General features: G+C 47.7%; 1 protein-coding gene across 2 annotated transcripts in view; it reads left to right on the top strand.

The window, feature by feature from the left end:
• NBEAL1 (neurobeachin like 1) overlaps nt 1-26,762 on the top strand; it is a 978,461-nt gene that overhangs the window by 772,877 nt on the left and 178,822 nt on the right. The gene's annotated exons all lie outside the window — the stretch shown is intronic.

Here is a 26,762-nt window from a genome sequence, read left to right as displayed (position 1 = left end):
GTTTGTGGTTAGCATGTAGTCACTAGTCTGATTAACATTCAGTTACCACACACCTATGTTATACATTTGTTGCTACTTTCCAGCTATTAGTGTGTCCATCATTGTGTCCGGCATAACTTGGCAGAGGGATAAAATGACCATGTGGGATAAAATGGCTATCTGACCTTCGAACTCCCCAGAGGGAGCCACAAATGCTGGAACAATGTTCTGCATACATGCAATAGCAGATGAAAAATACAAGTACTTAAAAGGGACCACAGCTGTAGTGGCAAAGAAAGAGCAAAGCAGCACCCTGCCCCTACCAGAATGGAAGATAAGAGCATAGCCTGAAACACTGGAACGCTGCAGCGCCGGCCTTAGATAAGAAAGGCCATGAGCGTACAAGTAGGAGCAGCTGTAGAGGGCTGTGACAGTACCACAAGAGAAGATAATCCAAAGGTAGTGTGGTGGTAAGAATCCTGCAGGAGGCATGGAATCAGATGGGGTAAAAGGATCACCTGAAACATGCCCAAGGCATAAATTAAAAGAGGTGGCTTTGGATTAATCGGCAGCTGCGCTGAAGTGTCTGCTAAGGGAACTGCCTGGCATGGGAGAAAATGGTGCTAGAAGAAAGGACAGAGAGAGAGAGAGATACTGGGTTCATAAGTGCACAGATTGACAGGCTGCAGGGGAAGCGGTGTAGGACAGGCTACTGCTTCAGCAGAGTTGTCTCTCCCTCAGCAGGCGATATGGAATTCTACCTCTCCTCACTGCCCACATGAAGAAGCATACAACTTTTTACCCCACTTTATAAAGAATCAAGGCCCAAGGTATTATCAAACAGATGCATTTGGTCTTGGATCTTATATATCCAACGCTCACATTTGGGCAGTTTTTATAGCTCCATCAGCCATTCCTGATAAGTAGGCATCCTTGGAGAACAGCAGTGCCGGAGTATACAGATCTTTGCAACCATGGGAGCTTTTGACATCTATCTTCACCAATGTGATTTGGTGCTTTCTATGTTCCAAGGAGTTATGTAGCACAGTGAGTTTAGCTTAGTCCAGGAAGTGAGCCGAACTAATAAGATGCAGCGTGCTCCATATTTCACACCAATTCAGGACCAGTTGCAGGCATGTCCACACTATATAATATGGTATAGGTCATATCCCTCCCCAGCACACATCCAGCAAGTATCAATCTAGCCGTGCCTAATTTATATGGGGACCTGTACCAATTGTTGAGGATCTTGGAGTAGGAGTACTTCAGCCAGGCTTCTCACAAGGTGCGGTCGTGCTTAGACATAAGTTCTGACCAGTTTTCATCTGTATTTACGACTCTAACTGCTCCTGCCAATAGTCTTTAAGCTCCAGCTGCGTAACTTTCGAGTATGAGTTGTCAGTGACAATCTGGTACTAGTTGGAAACCGCTCCTCTAGGGGTTCCCAACTTATGTATATAGCCTAGGTATGGGGATTCGGGGAAGAGATGTGGGTGCTTGCCCAATTTGCCAGTATTGACAAAGTTGTGAGTGGGGCAATATAAAATCATCTCTAAGTGTCTCAAAGAACAGAAAAGTATTACCAGTAAGGACGAGGTGCGGATGCCTACCTCAATTACCTTTGTTGAACAGATACATGTCATGGATGAGGGAGGTTTCTGCGCCCTTCCTCAGGACAGGACAGGATAGGGTGGGCAAGACAGATTTGTCAGTGGCTTCGATCTCATGGTACTGGGTACTTTGTCTGATAGAGGCATCTAGCCGCAGATTCCTTATCTTTAAATTTCCAGGCGTCAAACTGGATCTGGAAGATTTTTCGTTCGCATCACCTATAATGGCCGGAAGTGACATCCGCATCACCTATATAGGCACCACAATTCAGCGAGCTGCCTTCAGTTCTTTTCTTTCCGTGCCAGTCAATCGCTGATCCATGAAGAAAGCCACCCTCTGTCACTTTTTGACAGGATTTTATGACCTTTTGTCGACCCCTTTTTTGGTGTGTAGGATGACCTCTAGGAAGAGTTTGGGGTTAGGATGTGCGATGCCTGTCATTGTGTCATGTTGAGGACTGAACCCCATTTAGTCTGCCTGTGGTGTCTAGAGTATGACTACGACTCCAAGTCGTGCCCCAATTTCCGGGCTATGGCACTGAAGGCCTTGAGGGAACGGTGTCTGAAGCTGCTCGTGGCCTGTACCACTCCAAATGTCACAAGATAGTTGAGGCATTCAGGTAAGAGGCACAAAAAATATAGGAACTTGAAGAGTGCTTTGACTTTTCCCCATCCATCGACTGAGGCTGCATTCAAGGCCTCGTTCTCGGGAACATGTGCCTGGGCCAACTCCACGCTCCCCTTCTTTCTCGGGAGTGACTCCCGCTAAAATGAAGGAATTCTATGACGCCATCCCCCTCATTTTTGCGCGGCCTGGCCCCCTCCAGTGAGCCTTTGTGCCTGCCGGGTTCAGGGGGGGCACATTGGGTTTCGCGCTGGCAGCTCCGGCCCCCCCATGGATCCGGATATGCATCCAGAACAGCACGGACATACCACTGCAATCTTACCTGGAGCCAGTATCTGAGCCGCCGGTGCCCACCAGTGGCACCAGCCCTATTCTGATTCCCGACGACACGGATCCGTGTCGACCGATGCCGATTGCGGCGCCGAAAGGACCAACAGGTCCTAGATTGTATCCTGACCTTATTCTGTAGGTCTAGGATTTAGAGAGGAATGGGAGGGGTCACCGGACCCTTAAGAAGACCAGCCTTATGAACAGGATATAGACTGGTATGAGGAACCCGGCTACCTCTCCAGATACTGGCATGCTTTCTCCCCCCACCATGGCTACGGAGGAGGAAGCCTCTTACACAATAGCGGTGCATAGGGTGGCTGAGGTCATTGACCTCCTGTTATTCTCAGTGGCGGTCAAGACTAACATCTTGATGGAGGTGCTACAGCCGGGAGATTCTTCTTCAGATCCCTTGTTTCCTTTTAATGTAACCCTCAGAAACGTCCTTCTGGGAACATGGTGCAAACCCAGCAGAGGGGCTCCTGAGAACAAGACGATCTGAACAAGACGATCGCCCGCCGCCACTGCCCTGCCCTGGGCAACCCAAACGTCCTCACTACCCATCCCGCCCCAGACAGCTTGGTATTCCAAGCCTCTATCTCACATGGCATGTTCCCTGCCGCTCCCCCTAACAGGTAATCCATGAGGCTGGACAGTTGGGGCAAGTAAAATGTTTGTTCCAACAGCCTTGCAATGTGGGCGGTGAATACTGCATGTTCATTGGGCCATTATTCCCACTCTCTGTGGGAAATGGTTGCACAAGTGCTGGGCCATCCTCTCTGAAGCCGTAACAGATGCAGCAAAGTTCGCCATTCAGTGTGGCTTTGACATGACCGGCTCGCTGGCAGAGCAATGCTTACGACAGTGGCCATTAGAGGCCACGCCTAACTAAGACCTTCTGGCTTTTCAGGGGATGTCCAGGGTTCGCTCATGGACATGCCCTTTGATAGCACCTGTCTCTACAAAGACAAGACAGACATGGCACTGGAGCACTATAAAGACTCACGGGCTACGGCCCAGTCCTTAGGCCTCTCATCTGCCTCCTGTCCCCAGTCTGCCTTTCACTCCTTTTACAGTGACGAAGGAGCATTCAACCACCCCAGCTCTACCCCAGACACCAAGTCATGCATGTTTCACAGCTTCTGCGCTGACAAGGTCACAGGTCGTTCCGATCCCGTGGGTCTGGTAGCCATAGGGCAGGTCAAGCCACCATTCCCGTCCGCTTTAGCCTCCAAACCTTCCTAGTCATGCCCTTCAAGAACATAGGTGTCCAGATGGTGGCAGGATCCGCCATCACCTCCACCACTGGCAAAACATTACTTTGTAGATGTGAGTTCTGCAGATTATACAGATGGGCTACTCCCTCCCCTTCGAGACCATCCCTCCCTCTATCCGTCGACCGGCTGACGGAGGATCATCTACTTTTGCTCCAGGAGGAAGTAATGGCTCTCTTGGCCAAGGTAGAGGGTTCTGGTGCCAGAAGTAGGCTGTGGTTGCTATTCCTGCTACTTTCTGGTCCCAAAAAGGGACAAGAGCCTTTGTCCTATCCTAGACATATAGGCCCTCAACTACTTCCTAAAAAAGTAGAAATTTAAGATGCTCACATTGGCTCAGGCCTTTTCTGCGCTGAACTTAGGAGCTTGATGGTAGTGTTGGACTTGCAGTACGCATGTTTTCACATCCACGTCCTGCCTGCCCACAGGCCTTAACTGTGATTCACATGGGCCCACAAGCATTTTATGTTCACTGTGTTACCCTTTGGCCTTACCAGCGCCCCTCGGGTGTTCACCAAGATGGCGTGGTTGTAGCTCATCTGCGGAGATCAGGGATGCTACTCTTTCCCTGTTTCGACCACTGGCTGTCGAAGGCGGGTTTGTCCTAGGCTGTCGTCTCCCAAATCCAGACTACGGTGGAACTCCTGCATTCACTGGGGTTCAGTATCAACCTGCCGAAGTCACACCTGACTCCCTCTCAGAAGCTCCCTTTCATCTGAGCTGTCCTGGAAACGGTGCGGTTTCTGGCTTATCCTCCTGAGTGGCGAGGCCAGGATATTCAGGCTATGATACCGATGTTTCAGCCTCTAACCTAGATTTCGGTGAAAATGACTGAGGCTGCTTGGCCTGATGGCCTCCTGCATCCGGCTAGTGACATGTGCCTGATGGCATATGTGGGCTCTGCAGTGGGACCTGAAGTTCCAGTTGGCACAGTATCAGGGAAATCTCTCCGAAATGGTCCAGATCTCGGAAGGAACTGCACAAGATCTGCAGTGGTGGCTGACAAACCGCGATTGGGTTAGTGGCAGACCCCGCTCCCTTTCCCTTTCCCATCCAGATCTCACAGTATTGACTGATGCGTCACTTCTGGGATGGTGCAGCCATCTGGGAGAGGTGGAGATCAGAGGATTCTGGTCTCCGGCTGATTCAGGACCCCACATCAACATGCTGGAGTTCTGAGTGATCCAACTGGTATTGAAAGCCTTGGAAAGCTAGTTCAAGTGTTCACAGACAACACCACCACCATGCGGTACTGCAAACAGGGCGAAGTGGGGTCGTGGACTGTCAAGAGGTCCTGGTGGTTCAACACCTGGCAGGTTCCCTGAACGTAAGGGAGGACAAACTCAGCCATCAATGCCTAACATATCATGAGTGGTGTCGCCATCTGAAGGTGTTGCAAGGTCTTTCTCAGCAGTTGTGAGAGCCTTGATTGTCTGTTCGCCTCTGCCAAGAACACGCAATTTTGTATGTTGGAGTTTCCAAGACAGCTTTCACTTGGAGACGCTTTTTGGCTCGGGTGGAGCTCAGGCCTCCTGCACACCTTTCCGCCTATCCCACTCATGCCCAGAGTTCTCAAGAAGATCATGAACGACCCGGCTCAATTTATCCTTGGACTCTGCACAGAGAGTCTGGTATCCTGAGCTTCTGCAAATGAGCATCAATCCTCCGATCAGGCTGCCCTTCAGGAGGATCTTCTGTTGCAGCAGCAGGGGAGAGTTCTCCACCCAAACCTGTCAAATTTATGCCTTCTTACGTGGAGATTGAATGGTGGCAGTTAATAGCTTTTGACCTTTCTCCTGAAGTTTGCAATGTTATTCTGGCAGCCAGGCATCCCTCCACTAAGACGTAAACGCCTGCCGGTGGAAGCACGTTGGAAGCACGTTGTGATACACAGAGTTCGGCAAGATGGCCGCAGAGAAGAAGCTCAGGTCCGGAGCGCCGAGGATAGGGGGTCACTTCACGGTGTGAATCCCTACTGCCCCCCACACTCCTCTCCACGGAGCATGCCACAGAGTCAACTGGGACTCACTGAGTCAGGACCAAGCAGATGATCTGGAACCGGGCTGTGTGTTCACTGCGTGAACGTCGATTCGCACCTAGCCATCTCCAGAGTTCAATCTGGGGCCTCGGTGTCGATCAGCAGATTACACAGCTGTCGGTTTCGTAGACCGCAGGGCATCTGACCCCAGGAGGCGTCGGACTGCAGGCGGACGCGAAGAAGGGCAACATCGGAATATGCCGAACAGAGTGCCCCCCCCCCCGTTCGAAGCTTGCATCCCTCGCTTCAGCCTCAAGACACAACCGGTGAGTGGCTGAGAGACGGGGGGGGGGGCGAGATCTCACTCACCGGATCCGGGTGGGCCAAGGACACCGTCGTTCTGGTGGCAGGATCAGAAAACCTTGGTGCCTGCTGAGTCAGAAAAAGAAAATCGGGCTGCCTGACGTTAAGATGGCGGCCCCCGGTCACAGTCTAAACTAAAGAGACGACCTCATCAACAAAGAGGTACGTCCACAATCCTTGCAATGCTAGATTCGGCCCAAAACTGCACCTCTCATCCCTAGCCTGCAGCCGGGAAGAATAATAAGGTTACTTCCACCGGTTTAACAGAGCATTCGGGTGCCTGACTCTAAGATGGCGGCCCCCGGTCACCACTAACACTAAAAGTGCTGCCCTCATTAACCAAGAGGCGAATCCTGTGACCTCATTAAGAGGTGAATTCTATAACTACACCTTCTAATGCCTATCCTGCAGCCGGGAAGAACAAGAACGATCCTACCTGCGGTTTAATCAGATCACTCTGTTGCCTTGTCACTAAAAGGGTGGCCCCCAGGCACAATTAACATTAAAGAGTTGACCTCATTAACAAGAGGTGAATCCACAACCTTGCAGCCTAAGCGCCTGCCAGAAATTGCACACTCTCCTGCCGATCCTGCTGCGGAAAAAACAAGGACCCTGCCGCCTGTTTAGCAGATTACCCAGGTACCTGACACTAAGTTGAGGGCACCCCCCACACAATTAACACTAAAGCGATGAACTCAACAACCACGAGGATACTTGTGTGACCACTTGGGAAGGTGAGACGGAAAAGTCACAGAGGTTTTTATTGGCTCAGGATACTTTTCTAACCGCTTTAGAGGGTGAGGCAGAAAAGCCGGGGAAGATTTCCTCACTTCCGCACCGCTTAGCCTAGAGCTGACAGTGAGCTGATAGAGACTGCAAAATCCTTGTTGCAGAAACACGTTCTCCTCCTCTCCGAATCGCTACCGCTAAGGGATCCACCCTCTCAACCAATCAAGAAATACAAAGAAAATGGCACCAGCCACGCCAATTTTCACGAGCCCCCCGTATCGTCCTACTTGAAACCCCATGGCCTGAACTTCTTTGCGATCAATTTCCCCCCCAACCTCTCACTTAAAGCGAAAAGAAACTTCAAACATAGTCTGATTAGACAGCACCCAGAATCACTTTTCGCAGACATTTACCACAGCTCCTCCAAAGGGCAGATAAAAATGGATCTCATCTTCCACACTGAAAGACCTGATAAATGGATCGCCACGTTCAGATCACAGCTTCCCATCTCCAAAATTACGGCCACCCCACATAGCTGCAAATTGACGACATCACTCACTAACCGTTCGATACAGAGCGGGAACACTTTTGTGACCATCTACACGAACGGCACAGTATTGATACAATCCAACAATGGGAATCTAGAGGCCTTCGACTCCCTCTTCTCCTCGCTGCAAATGGCCCCCTTGCACACGCCCCTACCTTCCCTGCCCTAATCCGTACCCCCGGCCAGCCTACCTCGCCAGGAGAGCTGATCAACCGTTCCCGCACCCTCTGCCAGCCTGCCTCTCCAGCAGAGCCGACCATCCATTGCCGCGCCCTGTGCCTGAACTACCACCCTCCCTCCTCGAGTCACCACCCGCACCTCCCCATCCCATTAATCAGGAGTTTCAACTCCCCGCCAAGTGCCACCATCACCCTCCTTCACCTGATCACCCCAACCCTCAATCCAGGAATGACCCTCTCCTACAATCATTGACCTCTAGCTACCTCATTCCAGCCATGGGCAACAGGGCAACTCACGGCCCCATACAAAGACAGCACAATCATCAATAGGCTGCAATACACTGACATGCACATCCCCTCCCAGGACATCCCTGTCCAAGCCACCCCCCTCAATAAACATAGATCATTGTCTCGCCTTCGTGAAAACCAGTTGGAAACGATAACCCTGGGCCTGAGGACAATCTTAACCAACCTCGACAGGGCACGACAGCCAAGGCTAACTCCTCCCCAGACTCCCACAATGACCAGCTCCACCCAACTAAGACTTGACAACATGCCACGTCCGAGTGAGTTCCCTACCACCCCCGTGACCCTGACACAGTGACCCATAGAAACCGATACAGAGAACCGAGCACAAAGACTCAGAAGAACTAACGTTGCTATGTCCGCAAGAAGCGGCGGAGCTGTCTTTAACATACAACTCTCCCCCCACAGCCTCCCCTAAATCCAAGATCCAAGTGATCACTGGTTTCAAAAGGGATCTCCGCCCCCTGAATTCCCCAAGACCACCGGCCCTCCTCACTACCTTACCCAGGGACCCCTCGTAAAGAAACACAACAAAGTGGGGTCCTCTACCAACAGCCTGCTCATTAATTGCAGATCAGCCTCCAAACATGCAACAGAATTAGCAGAAACCATCCTCTCCCATGACATTGACAACGCGTTCATCACTGAGACTTGGCTTAATGAGCTCTCCGCTCCAATCCTAGATGTGTTGGTCCCCACATGCTACACCATCATCAACAAGGAAAGAAAAGATCAAAGGGGTGGAGGTATAGCAATCATACATAAGAACAAAATTGCCATTATGGAAGTGAACACCGTCAATTACAACACCATTGAATGTCTTACCGCCAACATCAAGACAAATGACAATAAAGCAATACTTGGTGACTCAAACAACCTAATTCTCGGAGACCTCAACCTACGGTGGAATGATGCTAACAACCCACTAATTCAAACCCTAAACAATCTCCTCCAGGACAATAATCTTTCCCAATTCTGTTCAGTAGAAACGCACAATAAAGGAGCAACCTCAGATGCTATTATCGCTCATCGTGACGCAGTTACGATCCACCACATCTTCCCCATGGACTGGTCCGACCACCACAACATCCTATTCCACATCAACCAAAAGGTTCTTTTCCAGCCCCCCTCGTAAGACCCCCCTCCCCCCAAATGGACTAGAAATCTAACCCAGATTCCCCTAGCCGACCTAGAGGAAAGGATATGCTTGATCCTCCCCATCGCCTCTGATCTCCTCACCACAACTGATCTCCTCACGACAACTGAACTCACCTCGCACTACAACTCAAATATGATGTCCATTCTTGATCAAATAGCCCCCAGGAAATTTTAAAAAAAACAGGAATATCCCATCAAGATCATGGTTTAACACTGACATCAACTCAGAAGGGAGACCACTAAGAGCCACAGAGAGACTCTGGAGAAACAACCCTTCCGCTATCCTCCGGGAGCAACTCAAAGCAGCCCCCCAGGAAGTACAACAAACACATCCAGAACGAAAAAACCTCGTGTTTCTGCACCGAGCTAGATAACTCAAAAAACCGGCCCTGGGAGCTCTTTAACATCATCAGACAGCAATCCTCCAAGCCCACTAACTCCTCATTGCAGGTTTCCAAAGAGCTCTGCGACAACTTCGCCAACTTCTTTGAGGACAAGATCAACAAGATTGAGCTCTCAATGGACTTGAACATCACCCCCTCCCACAAGAGCATCTTGCCTGGGACAATCGACAAAACATCCTGGAAAACTTTCACCCTGACACATGAAGCAGAGATAGTCAAACAAATCACCACATCCAATCCCCCCTCCCGCACTCCAGATCCTGTACTCTCACAACTGACCAAAAAGCTGAAATTCTCCCTCGCTCCACACTGGTGCAAGATCATAAACAGCTCCCTGAGAACCAGAGTCGTTCCTGACTGCCTCAAAGTCGGTCAAGTCACACCACTGCTAAATAAACCTGGCCTAGACACAAAAGACATGAATAATTTCAGACCAGTTTCTAACTTACCTCTCCTATCCAAAACCCTGGAAAAATGCGTGCTCCTTCAACTAACTCAGCAATACCAAAGGGGATGATGGACGGAGCGTTTGAGCAAATCAAACACTCACCCCCAGTCAACTGATCTGGGTTTAATCCATCATCATTCTTTAGCTCACTCCACCACCCCAGTTCAGACATGGCCATATGCAAATCAGTCTGACCCTGTGCCTCAAGGGAACAGTCCAGTCCGAACTGCCAAGCCATGTCTTCCCTGGACCGGAAATCAGCATCCTGGGACCGGTTTCGGGTTCATAACCCTCATCAGCCAGGCTATCTTGAATCCAGTGGCAAAGTGAGCAAGGGACCCACGTCTGGGCATATGCTGCCAACTTAGGGTGCACAAAGCGATACCAAAGGGGACCTGGCTAGGCAGTTCGGGCTGGACTGTTCCCATGAGACACAGGGCAAGACTGATTTGCATATGGCCAGGTCTAAAGTGGGACGGCATGGCGAGCAAAAGAATGATGGATTTAACCCAGATCTTTTGACTGGGGGTGAATGTTTTGATTTGTTCTGCATTCTGTCCATCAATTGTGCCTCTTTTGCTTTCTCGCCCTAAGTGCGCCAGGTATGCCCAGACATGGGTCCTGGGCTCACTGTGCCACTGGAATCAAGCTATCCTGGCTGAAGAGGGGTGAAACCCCCAAACCGGTCCTAGGATGCTTGTTTCCGGTCCAGGGAATACCTGGCTAGGCAGTTCGGACTGGACTGTTCCCATGGGGCACAGGGTCAAGACTGATTTGCATATGGCCAGGTCTGAACTGGGGTGGCATGGTGAGCAAAAGAATGATGATTTAACCCAGATCTCTTGAATGGGGGTGAATGTTTTGATTTGTTCTCCATTCCGTCCATCAATTGTGTGTCTTTTGCCTTCAACTAACTCGGGACTCGGATAGCATCAGCCTCCTTGATTCCCACCAATCGGGTTTCAGAAAGGGCTGCAGCACTGAAACTGCGATCCTCAATGTCATTGATGATATCCACAAATCACTTGATGCAGACAAATGCTGCCTTCTAATTATCTTAGACCTTTTGGCAGCTTTTGACACGGTCGACCACAAACTACTCATTAAGGTGCTTCAAGAAAGGGCAGGTGTTGAAGAGGTGGTCCTACACTGGTTCTCCTCCTTCCTCCATAACCGCACCCAAAGAATAAAAATCAAAAACTTTGTGTCCGACCTACACCCTGTCAGCAGGGGAGTCCCCCAAGGCTCAGTGCTCTCCCCGCAACTTTTCAACATTTACATGGAACCCCTCACAACCCTTCTAAAAAAAGATAACATCCCATTCCATCTATATGCAGACGACACACAGATCTATCTCGAAACCATCTCCATTGAGGACATTCAGAGACTCAATGACACACTCAGAGAAGTCCAACACTGGCTTTCAAGTAACCACCTGCGCTCAACAGCAACCTCACCCTGGCGGACTCTGTAAAATCACTAGGTATCACTCTAGACCCGAACTTGGACATGACCAAACACATTAAGATCCGCCAAGAGCGCCTTCCTTAACCTGAAGCTCCTGAACAAAATAAAACCTTTCATCCCGCCCAATGACCTCAAACAAGCCACTCAAGCACTGGTGCTGTCTAGATTAGACTATGGAATAGCAGCCCTCACAGGTACATCAAAGTCTCCACTCGCTCCCCTCAAAACAACTCTCAACGCAGCAGCCAGAATGGTCACAGGAGTGAAGAAATTCGACCACATCTCACCCGCACTCAGAGAACTAAAATAGCTACCAGTTGAAATGCGTACTAGTTTCAGAACAGCCTGCCTCAAGCACAAAGCCCTTCACACAGGCAAACCTGAGTACCTGGCCTCCAAACTCAAAAAAGCCGGCCAGACCAGGACCCTCAGGAGCTCGAACACACTACTACTCGTCCCGCTGAAGGCTCGCAAACAAAAAACTGCGGCCCTGTCCTTCGCGGGTAACGCACCCAAAATCTGGAACTCTATTCCCCCCCACATCAGAACTATCCCATCCATTTCAAAATTCAAAGGTCAGCTCAAAAACCTTTTCCTAGATAGTTCCCTAGCAAAGGGACAGGAGCAGCAGAAGTGCTGATAAAACTACTCCTTGGAAGAGGAGCTCTGCCAAAGACTATGCCACTCGTTGAAGGCATTCCAAGTCTTCATTGCCCCTTGGTTACACAATCCGCTAAAACTCTCCATCCGTGTTATTTACTATTATTGTATTTTGTGATCTTTTGCAGAACGATTGTTGTAAAGCGCTCCGATACCCTCGGGTCTGGCCAGCGCTATATAAAACTTCGGAATAAATAAATATATTGTACAGAGAAGTCTATCAACCCTCTTTCTGATGTTAAACTTTTTAATTTGACCCTTGCCACGCGGACTCTGCTTTGGGCACCCTGAAAGGGTATTTGTGTGCTTTGCTGAGGCTGCCAGCCCAACCCTCTTTATTTGAGTCACCCATTGTACATAGATTCCTGAAAGGCCTTGTGCATATGTTTTCCACTTTCCCCCTTCGTTATGCCTCAGTGTGACCTTAATTTGGTTCTCATCTTCCTCATATGTACTCCTTTTGAGCCCCTGCACAATTGCCCCCTCTGGCAGGTCACATCTGCCAGGAGGGTGAGCGATCTGCAGGCTCTATCAGCCAAGCCTCATTTTTTGACGATCTACCCTGAGAAGTTGGTGCTTCGTACTAGTCTCTTTGCTTCTGAAAGGGGTAACACCTTTCCATGTGGGACACTTGGTCATCTTGCCCACTTTCTATGCTCCTTCATATCCCTCTAAGGAAGAGGAGCGACTCCACCGACTGGACCCAAAAAGAGCATTGTCCTTGACCGCACAAAAGTGTTCCAGGTGAACGACCAACTCTTCGTGGGGTATGTTGGTGCGAAGAAAGATCGGGCGGTGCAGAAAAGTACCATCTCTAGATGATTCATTCTCTGCATCAAGATCTGCTACGCTTTGGCAAAGATGCGGCCCTTGTTTCTAAACACACCTATGTCAGTACTCTTCATGGCTCTGCGTTTCTGGTGTGGAAAGCCGTGAAAAGTAACTGAGGTCAGCACGCTGAGGTGGCACCTATATAGGTGATACAGACATTGCATCTGGCGCGGACTATGCCAACGCCAGCATGTGGAGCCGACCAACGCCACCGACCAGCTCGCAGGGGTATTGCTCAAAGAAAAATCATCCGGATCCAGTCTGACGCCTGGGAAATTCGAAGATAAGGAATCTGTGGCTAAATACTGTCTCTACCAGATAAGGTGTTACTGAAGGTAAGTAACCTGTTCATTGTTCCCTGAGGAGATGCCATTGACAGAATGCCTTGCGACCTTGATAGATCTCGTGGGGAGTGATTGGAGAAGATGCCCTCACTATGTTATATTATTTTAAATGTTACTCTTTAACCGTGTCTTTTGTTTGTTTGGTCTCTTTCCAATATAATATCATCTACTGTGCTAAGAACCCTGAATGGACTCAATTATTCTGTACTTATTTACACATAATTGTTTCATTTCATTGGATGATATGTAATTAATAAAAAGAAAACGAATAAAGAAATGTTTTAAAACAAGAATTTAGACCTTTTTCTTAACTGCCACCCGAATAGATCCCAGTGCAGAAATAAGGGAAAGGCCCACAATCGAAAAGAGGGGTGATTCTGCAGTTGATCAGCACTGTGGTTGCAATAGGACACTTGTGAGGGACTAATGTGAAACTGAGCCAACACCAGTTACCTGACCTGAGATCCACCACAGCTCTGATTTGTTAGCGTATTTCAGGGCTCTCTTTCCACCTCACGTATTGTCAACCAGCAACGGTGCTGCTGGCTGTGACAAGGAATAATGAAACTGATTGGAGAACTGGAGAGCGGGACCCTGCTTCTTGGGTACGGGAATGAGCATGATCTCTCTTGTTCCGGCAAATACCAGTAAAAGTAACAATGGTCAAAAATAAAGGAGCCCAAATGCAGCCACAGAACAAATTGAAGAAATATGCCTTTCTAAAGGAGATACTAACAACGGCCCCCTACACAATGACTGCATCATTAAGGTGACACAATACCATCTGATAAACTTCTTGAGCCATCAATTGTGGACGACCTGTTGCTATTCAGGAATCAAGATCTGCACTTGAAAACAAAATTGACACATCTGCAAGAGATGTGAATCCTATAAGATCAGAGCTGAAAGGTCACAGAAGGAGTTGGAGAAGGCCGATAAAGATACAATCTTGCATTCAAAACCATCAAAATGCTATCAGCATGTATTTGAAATTAACTTATTTCTGAATGAAGAACAGCCCGATGTTCTGTTCCTAACAGAATCTTGGCTCTATAAGGACTCTGAGCCAGATCTGGTGCAAGCATTGCCCCCTAGCTATTGCATCTTGAGGAAAGATAGGGAACTGGGGAAAGGAGGAGTCATTGCCATTAATTTTGAAAGGACACTTGAAGGGGCGCATGGGGATGGATATTATACTAGACTGCGAAAGTATGTCCTTCTCGATCTCCTTTGCACCAACCCTCACCAGGAACTCTTATCTACCGCCCCCCTGATCCTTGCGGGTTATTTGTAAAATCACTAACAGATACCGCCGCTAGAATAGCAAGCACTGCACCTAATATCACCCTATTAGGCGACTTTAACTTGCAGTTAGAGAATCCTCTCAAGGCAGATGCCTTAGATCTCACACAAAATGTATTGGCTATACAACTAACTCAAAAAGTGTTTAGCCCAACACATGACAAAGGTCACATCTTAGACCCAGTCTTCTCAAATAATGAACAGCTCACAGCAGGTTGTCCCATCCCGGTACCATGGTCACACCACCTCCTAATTCTGATCCTTTGGAATATCCCACATCAGACCGCGAGCACACAAGGCATCAAGAGCTGGTAACGCCCCTGGGCTAAACTCTCCAGAGGCATGAACCTCAGCCTTGTTGAATTCCAAACCGTTGGGGGACATTAATCCTAATATAGCGTCATACAACTATAATCATTGGATCGAATCCTCTCTGGACACTATGATCCCACAAAAATGGAGCCAAAAAAAGCCCAAGGAGAAACAGACACCGTGGTATTCACCTAAACTGAGGGAGCTTAAACAAAACTGTAAAAGACTAGAGAGAGCCTGGAGGAAATAATACAATACTGGGAAAAAACAGATATACAGAGAGTCTATTAAAACCGATAAATCAGAAATAAAGAGAGCACAAGCTCTGTACTTCGAGAAATAAATTACATCAGCTGCAAACGCGCCTAGGAAAATATTCCAGATAGCAAAAAAGGTTTCAAAGTGCCCTGCGCCCTAGATACCTTTAGACTGTTCTCAGTTGTGAAGCAACAAACTCACGGAGTTCTTCAACAAAAAAATCTTGGACATATATAATAGTTTCCCGCAGGCGATATGTGTAGACAATTCGGGCCAGGAAGTGGACACCCCAAAGGGTAGCACCCCCCGACTGTAGGACCTTCCAACCATGGACCTGTACACCTTATCACAACTTTTTGCCCAGGTCAAATCCGGCTCCCCTCTTGATCCGGCCCCTCTTCATAAACTCTGCAAGGTAAAGGAAGCCGTAATTCCTGTTCTTTTGGAGTTGCTAAACTTCTCTATATCCAGCTGTCAGGTGCCTTTGTCATTGAAACATGCCATGATAAGAGCACTCTTAAAAAAAACAAAAAAACAGCCTCGACCCTGAGTTATGGGGTAATTATCCTCCGGTCTCTCTCTACCCCGGGACCAGCAAAATTCTGGAGAAATATGTCAACAAAATTCTCTCAGAATACTTAGAAACCCACTCCCTATTGCATACTTCTCAGACAGGCTTCCGTCCTAACCATGGTACTGAAACAGCTCTATTAGCAGTAGTGGAGGAATCAAGGAAAATCCTCGACCAGGAAGGTGTAGTGGCGGTCATCCTCCTTGACCTGAGCTCCACTTTCGATACTGTCAACTACAACATCTTATTCGACAAACTTAGAATGGTGGGAGTCTTAGGCAAGGTTTTGGCGTGGATCACGTTTTTCCTGAAGAATAGAGCCTTTCAGGTTTTCAAGGGCAACTGCACCTCTAAGCGTGTGCCACTAACGTGTGGAGTCCCTCAGGGCTCATCATTTAGTCCCAAGCTATTTAATGTTTATTTAAAACCTCTTGCCAAGCTAGTCCTCCCATATGGGCTCAGACCTACGCGGATGACACGTAGCTAGTGGTAGCGCTAAAACACCCGAAGAATATGCCAGTCAATCTAGAAGCGTGTATGAAAACTGTGGCCACATGGATGGACTAGTCATGTCTTAAGCTCAATGGAGACAAGACTGAGCTAATGATCTTGGGTAATTACCCCATTGCCACAGCTGGATTGAATTGACCTAACTGTCTTGGCCCGCCGCCAGCCCCCAAAGATGAAATCAAAAGTTTGGGAGTCTGGTTGGATAGGTCCCTTAATTTCAACTGCCAAGCAGTCAAGTTAGCCGCCTTCTGTTTTGGTATCATCAGAATGCTTCGAAAAATCCTCCCACTTCTCCCACACCCACTTGAAGAGTGATGGTCCAGGTGCTGGTACTCTCCCGTCTGGACTACGGGAACTCCCTCTACCTTGGCACTACAAAGTCCACCACAAGGAAACTGCAGGTTGTGCAGAATTGCGCAGCCAGACTGCTTCATCACACCCCCTACTCTCATTCGGCCAAGCCAGCACTAAAAAACCTGCACTGGCTCCCAATAAATGAACGGATAAGGTTTATATAATTTTGCATAGCACATAAAACACTCTGGGGGATCGGTCCAAAGATAAACCATTCTCTTATGATGTTCCATCACCCTTCAAGATGCCTCCGGTCAGCCAGCCTGTTTTTGGCAGTGGTGCCTAAAATTAAGAGAGCCCGTTCAGGGGGCTGTACCTACTCTTACAATGCTGCCAGACTAAGGAAAACACTCTCCCCATCCAGCTACGCTCAACTTCCCACCACCTCTCTTTCCGGAAGCAGCTGAAGACTTTGCTCTTCCAGAATCTGCCTTATTCATCCAGCCTTCATTTGCTTGCTGTTGCTAGCGCGGGGATGCCTAAGGGTAGGCATGTGCTTAACAAATGCTAATTAATAATAATATTAAATGCGACTTCAAAAATGACACTACTACTACAGGTAAGATGAAAGAGGCAATATGTGTCTCCAGGTTTAGCAACGTATGCATAGTAGGAGTACCGGAGAGGGTCCAGCAGTAAAATGTGTTTGATGGGTTGTCAAATAACAGACAGCCTGGAGCCCATGAGATGATCTAATTTCTTCATTATAGATAGAGCACGTAGAGCACCTGTCCCTCTGCCACCACATGGTGCGTGGTACAGGGTATCCATCGCACAATTCATAAACTATAGCTACAGAGACACTTCCAAAGGGGGAAGGGTCTAGGTGATCTCTGACAACAAAACCAGACACTTCATCTTACTAAACATCATGTGGGACTGGTTGGCAGCTCAAGGAACAAGAAGCCGGGCAGACTGTTGTGCCACAGGTGCGTGCCAAAGACAGTAAGTGATGTGAAAGAAAGTAAGGAATAAACAACAAGGACCTATAGCAGAGACATTGAACCTGAATGCTATGCTACAAATTTAACCTGGCTCTGCAGTAGTAGAAAGGAGTGCTAGTCTGAAAACTTGAAAGTATGCATGAACACTAACTCACTAAGAACTGAAAATCGAGTATGGTAAAGAAGAGGAGCAAACGCAGTTGTGAAAGGAGATCGAATACCTCAGCTATAACAAAGTAGAAACCTAGAATACCTCAGCTATAACAAAGTAGAAACCGATAAGGGGAGTGGCCCTTATGGTGTAACTGGAGGCGGGGCCATTTAATATAGAAACAAAATTTACATATGCCTTCAGTTGACCATAAATTCACAAAAGCATTTAGTATATATTAACAACTTCTTGATGGTGTCTGGCTAATTTCTATAAGAAAATTATTTACTTTCTATTAACTTCAATATGGCGGCTGCATTGTCTCCTTGCTGAGGCACAGCTACTGGCCAGAAGCATTTCGGCCCACCTGAAAGGTGGGTGATCCTGGGGTTCCTCAGCTGTCAGCGTGTGGAGGGTTCGGTGGTCAACGACTGAATTTAATTGTTTGCGAGGACGCTTTGGTGCGGGCTGCACTTATCTGGGGGACCAGCGTGGAGTTGGTACTGTGGGTGCACCTTGACTCTGTGTCATGATGGGTGCTCCTGGGACCTCTGAGGCGATGCCAGATCTGAGCCATCAGAGCTACCCTGCCAGATTACTGTAAAGCACTGTGCAAAAGACTTTGAAACCCACTCCAGATTCAGTTGTAGATGACGGCACAGGGTGGAGGTTGTACCAAGCCCGGGCACATGTGAGAGACTTGTGAGAGGACCTTGCTGGTGGAGCATTATTGAGCCTTGGCATCGAAAAGCTTCCAGCACTACAGGCGGGTTTATGATAATTTGGCGATACCAGTCCTTCAGCAGAAGTTATTTGAATGATGTCAGTCAATGGAGACATGATATGTGGCTGCCCCTCGGTTTAGCACATAAATCACACTAATGGACATGCTGAGCCCTACAGCTTATAGCATATTATTTGCTTTTCTCTGGTGGAGTGTTCCCCCAAAGGCCTTTGCAACACACTTTTTGAGGCAGGAAGTGAATGATAGTAGATGTGCTGTGTTAATCTACACTGCTGTGGGCTCTGCCTTTTTAGCAACACAAACTTGGATTGCTTCTGACTAGGCAATTGTGTTTGTGGGAGCACTTTCATGAAGCTGGCCTGAATGTGTAGGCAGCACACAATGCCAGGTGTGCTGATATGAGGACACACAGAATGGTGAAACCCGGACCAGATTGGGCCTCGACTATGCGGATCCCAACAGAGTCATTGCAGTCTGACTCAAGTTATGACAGCCTTACTCTCTGAAATGTTGAGTCTGCAGTAGAGGGCACACAGTGCAATTTGAAAAGATTGTCAGGACTATTTCTGACATAAAGGCGAATCTGGGAGCAAAACAACGAGGTAACAATTATTATGGGTTTCCTTCAGTCAGATAAAAAAAATATTGGTTGACAGAATAATGGAAAACAAGCCTATACTGTCCTCCCTGAGGTCCTTTGTTTGGGAGTTGCAGTCTTAGGTAAAGTTGTGAGACGGTGACATACCTGCAGGACAGAGCTGAGGATGCTGAAAGCGGATCCAGAAGTAATAACATCCGCATCACGGGTTCTATACAAAGTAGAGAGACAAACTGATAAATTATGGAAACATGGTTACTGGACAATGTCTTTGAAGGTCTCCCCACCCTTTTCTGTGAAAAAATGGGCACATTGTGTCACACAGTGCCTTACTGTTCCTGGAGCTCAGCCTCTCCCACTGGTGGCAGACTTCTCAATCATATAGAAAGGGACCTTATCTTACAGATGACTCATCAACATAACTGTGGACAGTGGAAGAAAGGAAAGAGTATTTGTTCCAGAATGCAGAAACAAGATCAACGCAAAACAGCAGCAGATGGACATGAGATGTGGTCTGCAGTTTCCAGTGAGGATCTGGGTGACTAAAGACAACACAGCTCATTTCTTTGAGACTCCCTTGTATGTCTGGAACTGGCTGTAGCTCAATGTAGTGCAGTGGAATCTCCCCCACCGATAGAGAGGAGTGGCAAAAATCAGGTAAGTGATTGGCTAATCCAAGGGTGTGGAGAAGTAGAGTTATCGGTAGGCCAACCAAGCAACAGGCTAAGGAAGGGCATACCAGGGGTGGTGGCTGATGTGGAACAATAGAGTCAGTCCCAGAAGAAAGGATCAGATGCTCATCCCCTGTTGACAAGGGGGGTGCACAAGCTTGGATACCAAAGACATGTTGAAGAGACGGCCCAATGTTACACCTACGATGACTGAATTTATAGTGTAACTGTGAAAGGCTCTCCACGGCCAGAGGCTTGTAATTGATAGAGTATCTATACTGAGGCTGGGTGTGTGGAGAGAAAGGCTGTGTAGGGGTTGGGGGGGGGATACTGGGTGCGTTCGGGGGGAGGGATCCTGGCTGTATCCGGGGCATTACAGTTATTAATTGACTCCTGTAGCCCTCCTTCTCCAGGCACGTAAGTGTGGTTTTGGTCCAACAGCCTCTTTGATATTGTATTTTACTATGCATATTTTTGGTTGCAAGAACATTAGAGAGTTTGTTACACAGATGAGAGAGTTTGTTACACAGATGTCTGTCCACACCAGAGTGAAGGGATTTTGGGCCAATGTTGGGATTTGTAGAAAGGTGGACATGTCCTTACTTCATCGATCTATAATGTATATAGATGTATAACTTTGAATTTGAGTGACACGGCTGTAATGTTGACAAGATACTTGATTAATTAGGTGACCCATTTTTTGCGTTCAGACCTGGATGCACTGTGCAGTAAGTGGGGAAGTCGTACAGCCGGTACTATTTATTCTTTAGTAGCGAGACATATACTGGTGTGCATGGCCCGGGGTTGGCTTTGAGAATATAACAGATACATATAGACCCAGAAGGTCCATACACTGAAACATGCAAAACTGAAGGGGGTCTGATGAAATATAGATAGCTTATATGCCTGTAATGTAGGACATACCCAGTTCCTGGAGTCCCTTACCCCTGTGTTGATTTGGTATCATGAATAGAGGCATTTGGATGGTGATTTTAATATGGTGTTAAATTGTGATTTGGATAAATCTCTTCCTGCACTTTGAGGTGCTCATAGTGAACCAGTATCACAAAAACTTTCCTCCAGGGTATACAGTAGCAGCTGATTGACATCTGAAGGGTAATGTATCCGAGGGTATGTGAATACTCCTATTTTTTGCCACTACTTGTTCTTTATACAAGATTGCATATGCTACTGAGTATGGGGTGGATTGAGATGTTGTTTATGAGGATTGAGCTTCTGACCCAATCCGTATCTGATCATAGCCCTGTGACTGTATCCGTGAAGTGGGAAGATGATGTCCTGATGGTGCACTCTTGCATTTTCCACCAGAAGCGCTACATGATTCAGCTTCCATGTAACGATAACTCAACAAATAAATCTGTATTTTGCAACAAATAAAGGGTCTGCCTCGAGTGCCGCCATTGAACGGGACACACTTAAGGTTGTGCTGAAGATTGTTTGCATTAAAACACCATGTGGGGTCAGTGTAAACTTGAACAGGAAAATATGTGGCTTGAAGTGGAAGATACATGATCTGGAGTGTCGGGTGGTCACTGAGCAAAACTGTGTAGGGGCTTTAACTGAAGCATGACTGAAGTATACAAATTTAGTCGACAGACTGAGAAGAGTGGACTATACAGCAAATAGATGCTATCATGAGGGCAACAGGCCCGGAAGGATGTTGGCATGGCTGATCAGATATGGCATGCGTTCAGACATGGGCGAGATGCAATCTAAAATAAATTTGGTCTTTGCACAGTACTATGATAGGCTGCATTCCAGGCCTTCCCCAGTGTATCTAACCGGAGTGCCGTAGTATTTAGATTCAATTCCATTGCAGAAATTGTCATACAAGCAAGCAGTAGTGCTCAGATCAGTTGCTCTACTGAGGAAATAGGAAAGGCTATACACCAGTTGAAGACAGATAAAAAACTTGCTAGAAGGACTTGCCTCTAAATTCTGTTCTACATATCAGGCAGAACTGATATTTAAGTTTAAAAAACGCTAAAAATGTATACGGAAGCATTCAACACAAGGTCATTGCCGTTATTGACAAGGGAGACCTTGATGGAGGTGCTATAGAAGCCAGACACGGATCCTCTAGACGTGAAGCTATATAGGTCAATCTCGCTGTGGAGCGTTGAAAACAATATCCTGGGGAAAATATTGAAGAGCAGATTGTTGCGCATGGTAGGGACATTAGGATACTCGGATCAACATGGGTTAATTCCCTGGATGAAATATTTAAATCTTTATCGCCTTTTTTGCGTAATGGATTTCCCACAATGGACTGAGTCACAGTCTGTGGTGACCTCACTTGATACAGAAAGGCCATTCAGTACTGTCCCGTGGCCCTATCAGTTTGCAATTCTAGAGTGAATGGGCTTGCAAGAAGGTATCCTGAGATAGATCCGTCTATTGTACACCTTACCACTAATGCTGGTCCTTAGTAATGCCTTATCTATAGATGCACTAGGCAGGAATACTGGCTTTCTGTGGTGTAATTCTCACTGGCAGTGTAGTCCTGGGCTGTGTTGTTTGGCACTATCAGGTGGGGGTCTGTTAGACCTGTTAGCCTTAGGGTGATCTTCCCCTAAATGTTTTATGGTGGTCTTCCCCTAAATGTTTTCCTCCCCTCCTTCAGTTTGCTGAGCTTTTCTGTTGGCCTTAGGACCCTGTGTACTTTACCACAACTAACCAGTGCTAAAGTGCTTGTGCTTATTCCCTAAAACCTGATTAAATTGCCGTATTCCCAATTGGCATAATTCATGTACTTGTAAGTCCCTTGTAGAGTGGTATACCATATACACAGGTCCTGTAAATTAAATTCCAATAGTGGACCTGCAGCACTGATTGTGCCACCCACTTAAGTAGCACCTTTAAACATGTCTCAGGCGTGCTACTGCAGCCTGAGTGCAATTTTAAACTGCCGTGTCGACTTGGCCTTAAAACCTCCTTGCCAAGCCTTAAGCTTCCCTATTGTAATATATGTCACCCCTAAGGTAGGCCCTAAGTAGCCCACAGGGTAGGATGCCTTGTAATTGAAAGGAGGGACATGTACTATTTCGTTTTACATGTCTTCGCAGTGAAAAAATCCAAAAGTCGTTTATCACTACTGTGAGCCCTACACCTAGGAAAACTTTGGGGATTCTTTATTACATTTGATAAGCTGTAGTTTTCTTTTGGGAGCAGGTAGCTATATCATGTTTGATGTCTTTGGGATTGTAAAGAAAAACCATATGTTCTAGGCATATGAGCTGCAGATTGTACACTTTTGCATAGATCACCATCTAGAGTTGGACTCGGATGCTTGCACCTTGTTGTCTTGGAAGAAGTATTTTGTAGTCACGAGATAGGTGACTCCTCCCTTGGACGATAGTCCGCATGGGCATCGACTCCATCTTCAGATTGTTTTTTTCCTCCATCGGGTTCGGATGTAATTTGCTGCGCTCTGGGTCGACGTCGTTCGATTCCCCTTCGACTTGCAAAAAACTCCCATAGCTCGACGGTATTCGATCGCGAATCCCTCTCCATGTGCATCCGGTTTCGAAGACATTCTGGAGTACGGTCGTCGACGTGGGCCATTGGGCCGATCGGCACCATCAACCAGCAAATGGAAAGGACTCCATTCAAAAAATGCAAGTGTGGGGCTAAATTCCCACACACAGATCTCCACAAGGTCTGCAACCTTTGTCTCTCGCCAGAAAACGAGAGTCAATACTGCCAGGCCTGTGACTCTTACAGGTCCAAAAAGACTATACGTGATCGCCGGGCCCGACGACCCGAAATGTCCAAGTCAACCGTTCCAGCGCCGGAGAACATCTTCGAGGCAGGCTCCGATGATCCAGACACAGGAGACAAACATGCCAACATCTCTGAAGCAGATGAATCGGAATCAGACGACCGGATGATTACCCCAGGTCAACAGAGCGGGAGTACTGACGTCGACGCCCCTGCCCCAAAAAAATAAAAAGGCTCCGATCACACCCTCACCTTCGGGTCGGCACGGAGATAAGTCTTCAGAAGCACCGCCTCCGGACCCGGCTTGGAAGCATCCAAAGCCTTCGGCAGCTCGGGATCGAGACAGCCACAACATGATACCCACAAACCATCGTCCGCACCAAAGCATAAGCCTAAGGTCCCGCCCACAACAGAATCTTCGGCACCGAAACCCAAGGTCAACACGTCGGCGACGAAGCACAATACCTCCGGAACCCAAAATACAGGCTAAGCCGTCGGGGTCGAAAACACCACCACGGCAAAACGACACAAAAACACCTCCTAAAGCTAAAGAGGACAAGCCGAAACACCACTCGGAGCCGAAGTCTTCGGCACCGAAAAAAGACAATGGATCCAAAGAACTTTTTCCTCCAGATCCACCCGATCCTAAACAAAGAACACTTCAAATTTACCCCATTACTGGACAGGTCATATCTATTCCACCTAACGAAAGGAAGTTGGACACCTCAGGTACACCTGATATACCCTCCAAGAAGAAAGACTCTTCAACCTCACCTATGAGGCCTTTCTTTCCACTTCCACAGCCTTTAAGCACTGTACCTTCTGCAGCACACTCTCCAGTGCCTGCTTTTTCACCACAAGGGGATGATGATGACATGGGAGGTGTTGATGACGCAACACACTCACCGACTTAATACAGATACTGATAATCCACAGTATCACTCCTAGGGACCCTTAGGGCGATTACAATGTCCGAGATGTGCCCCAGCCAGATTCATACCCCTCCAAACCATCCCCCCCCCAGATGATAGTATGGGATTTGTGCAAATAATAAATAGAGCTGCACAATACCATGGGGTCCAACTACATTCAGACCCCCAGGAGGAGGACTTTTTACTGGAGACATTGGCTCAGTCTCAAAAGTCAACAGACACTCTCCCTATGCTAAAAGGGATGATCAAACATGCCCCTGACATTTTCAAAGACCCAGTTAGGGCTAAGGTTATTAACCTTAGAATAGAGAAAGTATAAGCCAGCTCCAAGTGACCCAGCTTACATTAAAGGCCAGCTCCCTCCGGATTCTTTGGTTGGAGCAAATGCCCGCAAACAGGCGAATTCCCAAACCACAGGGGAGGCTCCTCCACCAGACAAAGAGTATAAGTTACTCGATGCATCAGGCAAAATGGTTGCATCTCAAGCAGCACATTTTTGGCGTATTGGCAATTCACAAGGTTTACTAGCAAGGTCCGACATGGCTCACTATGATGAGCTCGAAAAACTCATTCAACACCTGCCAGAGGCGCAAAACTAAGGCAAACGACCTTATATAAGAGGGAAAGTTAATTACTAATACCTCCAATAAAATGTGCACTTGATGCAGAAGATACAGCATCCCGCACAAAAAACACGAGTGTATTACTGCGTAGAGATGCGTGGTTACGCATCTCTGGTTTCAAGCAGGAAGTGCAGTCTACCATCCTCAATCAACCCATAGATCAGGAACACTTGTTTGGACCCACTGTGGACACATCTTTAGAAATTATGAAAAAGGACACAGAAACAGCCAAATCCATGGGGGCTCTACAGACAACAGCTACTAGAGGTTCCTTTCGTCGCCCCTTTTATAGGGGCGCCTCAAAATCCATTGGCACTGACACCGCCTCTTCCAATTACAAAAATCCCACACACACCTCCCCTAACAGAGGTTACTCTAGAGGAAATTACAGAGGCAATAACGGCAGAGGGAGAGGACGTGGGTCTAACACTCGCAACTCCCCCCACCACAAAACAGTGACTTCTCTCCACTTCCCCCAGACCATTCCACTCCAGTCGGGGGAAGACTATCACAGTTCCTACCTGTGTGGAACTCCATCACCACCGACAGGTGGGTAAGACAAATTATCCAGTACGGTTACTGCCTGGAACTTACTGCTACTCCCCCCCCCCCCCCAACATACCACCCAAACCGCGTTCCATGTCCATGTAACATCTAACGCTTCTCAAACAAGAGGTTCTCTCCATGCTTCAAAAACACGCAATAGAACCAGTTCCCCTAGAGTGGAACTCCATCACCACCGACAGGTGGGTAAGACAAATTATCCAGTACGGTTACTGCCTGGAACTTACTGCTACTCCCCCCCCAACATACCACCCAAACAGCGTTCCATGTCCATGGAACATCTAACGCTTCTCAAACAAGAGGTTCTCTCCATGCTTCAAAAACACGCAATAGAACCAGTTCCCCTAGAGCATCAAGGAACAGGGGTGTATTCACTGTACTTTCTAATCCCCAAAAAGGACGGCTCCCAATATTGGACCTCAGACCCCTAAATTTCTACATTCAGTCAAATCATTTTCACATGATCACTCTTCAGCAAGTCCTTCCACTGCTTCAACAAGGCGACTTCCTTGCCACATTAGATCTCAAGGGCGCCTACTTCCATATTGCCATACACCCTGCTCACAGAAAATATCTAAGGTTCACAGTGAACGGCCAACACTATCAGTTCAAGGTCCTGCCATATGGAGTAACAACAGCACTCAGGGTCTTCACAAAGTGTCTGGCGGTAGTAGCCGCGCACTTGCGTAGACAATACATTCATGGGTTCCCGTACCTGGACGACTGGCTAATAAAAGCCAAGTCACACAGGCAGTGTGTACAGCACACCTACCAAACAATTAGGCTACTACACAATTTGGGGTTCACAATAAACTACACCAAATCCCACCTGCAGCCCTCCTACATACATTAGTATCTAGGGGCCACAATGAACACTTTCAAAGCTCTGGCATACCCCAATCCAGCCAGAATAGCCAGTATACAAACCCTCATCAAAAGGTTTCAACCTCAACACTCCCTTCCAGCTCGAGTGTTTATGCAGCTAGCAGGAATGATGGCCTCTTGCATTTTCATTTTCCCTCACGCAAGACTCCAGATGCGCCCTTTACAAGAGTGCTTTGCACGTCAGTGGAACCAGGCTCAAGGTCAACTTACAGATCTAGTGTTGGTGGACAGCCGCACACATCGCTCTCTGCAGTGGTGGAACACACAAAACCTATCCAAGGGGCGGCCGTTCCTAGAGACAGTTCCACAGATAGTACTAACATCAGACGCATCCCTCACCGGCTGGGGAGCCCACTTCCTAAACCACACAGT

The sequence above is a fragment of the Triturus cristatus genome, chromosome 3_2 (genome assembly GCF_964204655.1).
Source record: "Triturus cristatus chromosome 3_2, aTriCri1.1, whole genome shotgun sequence".
NCBI lineage: Eukaryota > Metazoa > Chordata > Amphibia > Caudata > Salamandridae > Triturus > Triturus cristatus.
Note: the sequence above shows the minus strand (reverse complement) of the source record. Positions and strands in the feature narration are given on the sequence as shown.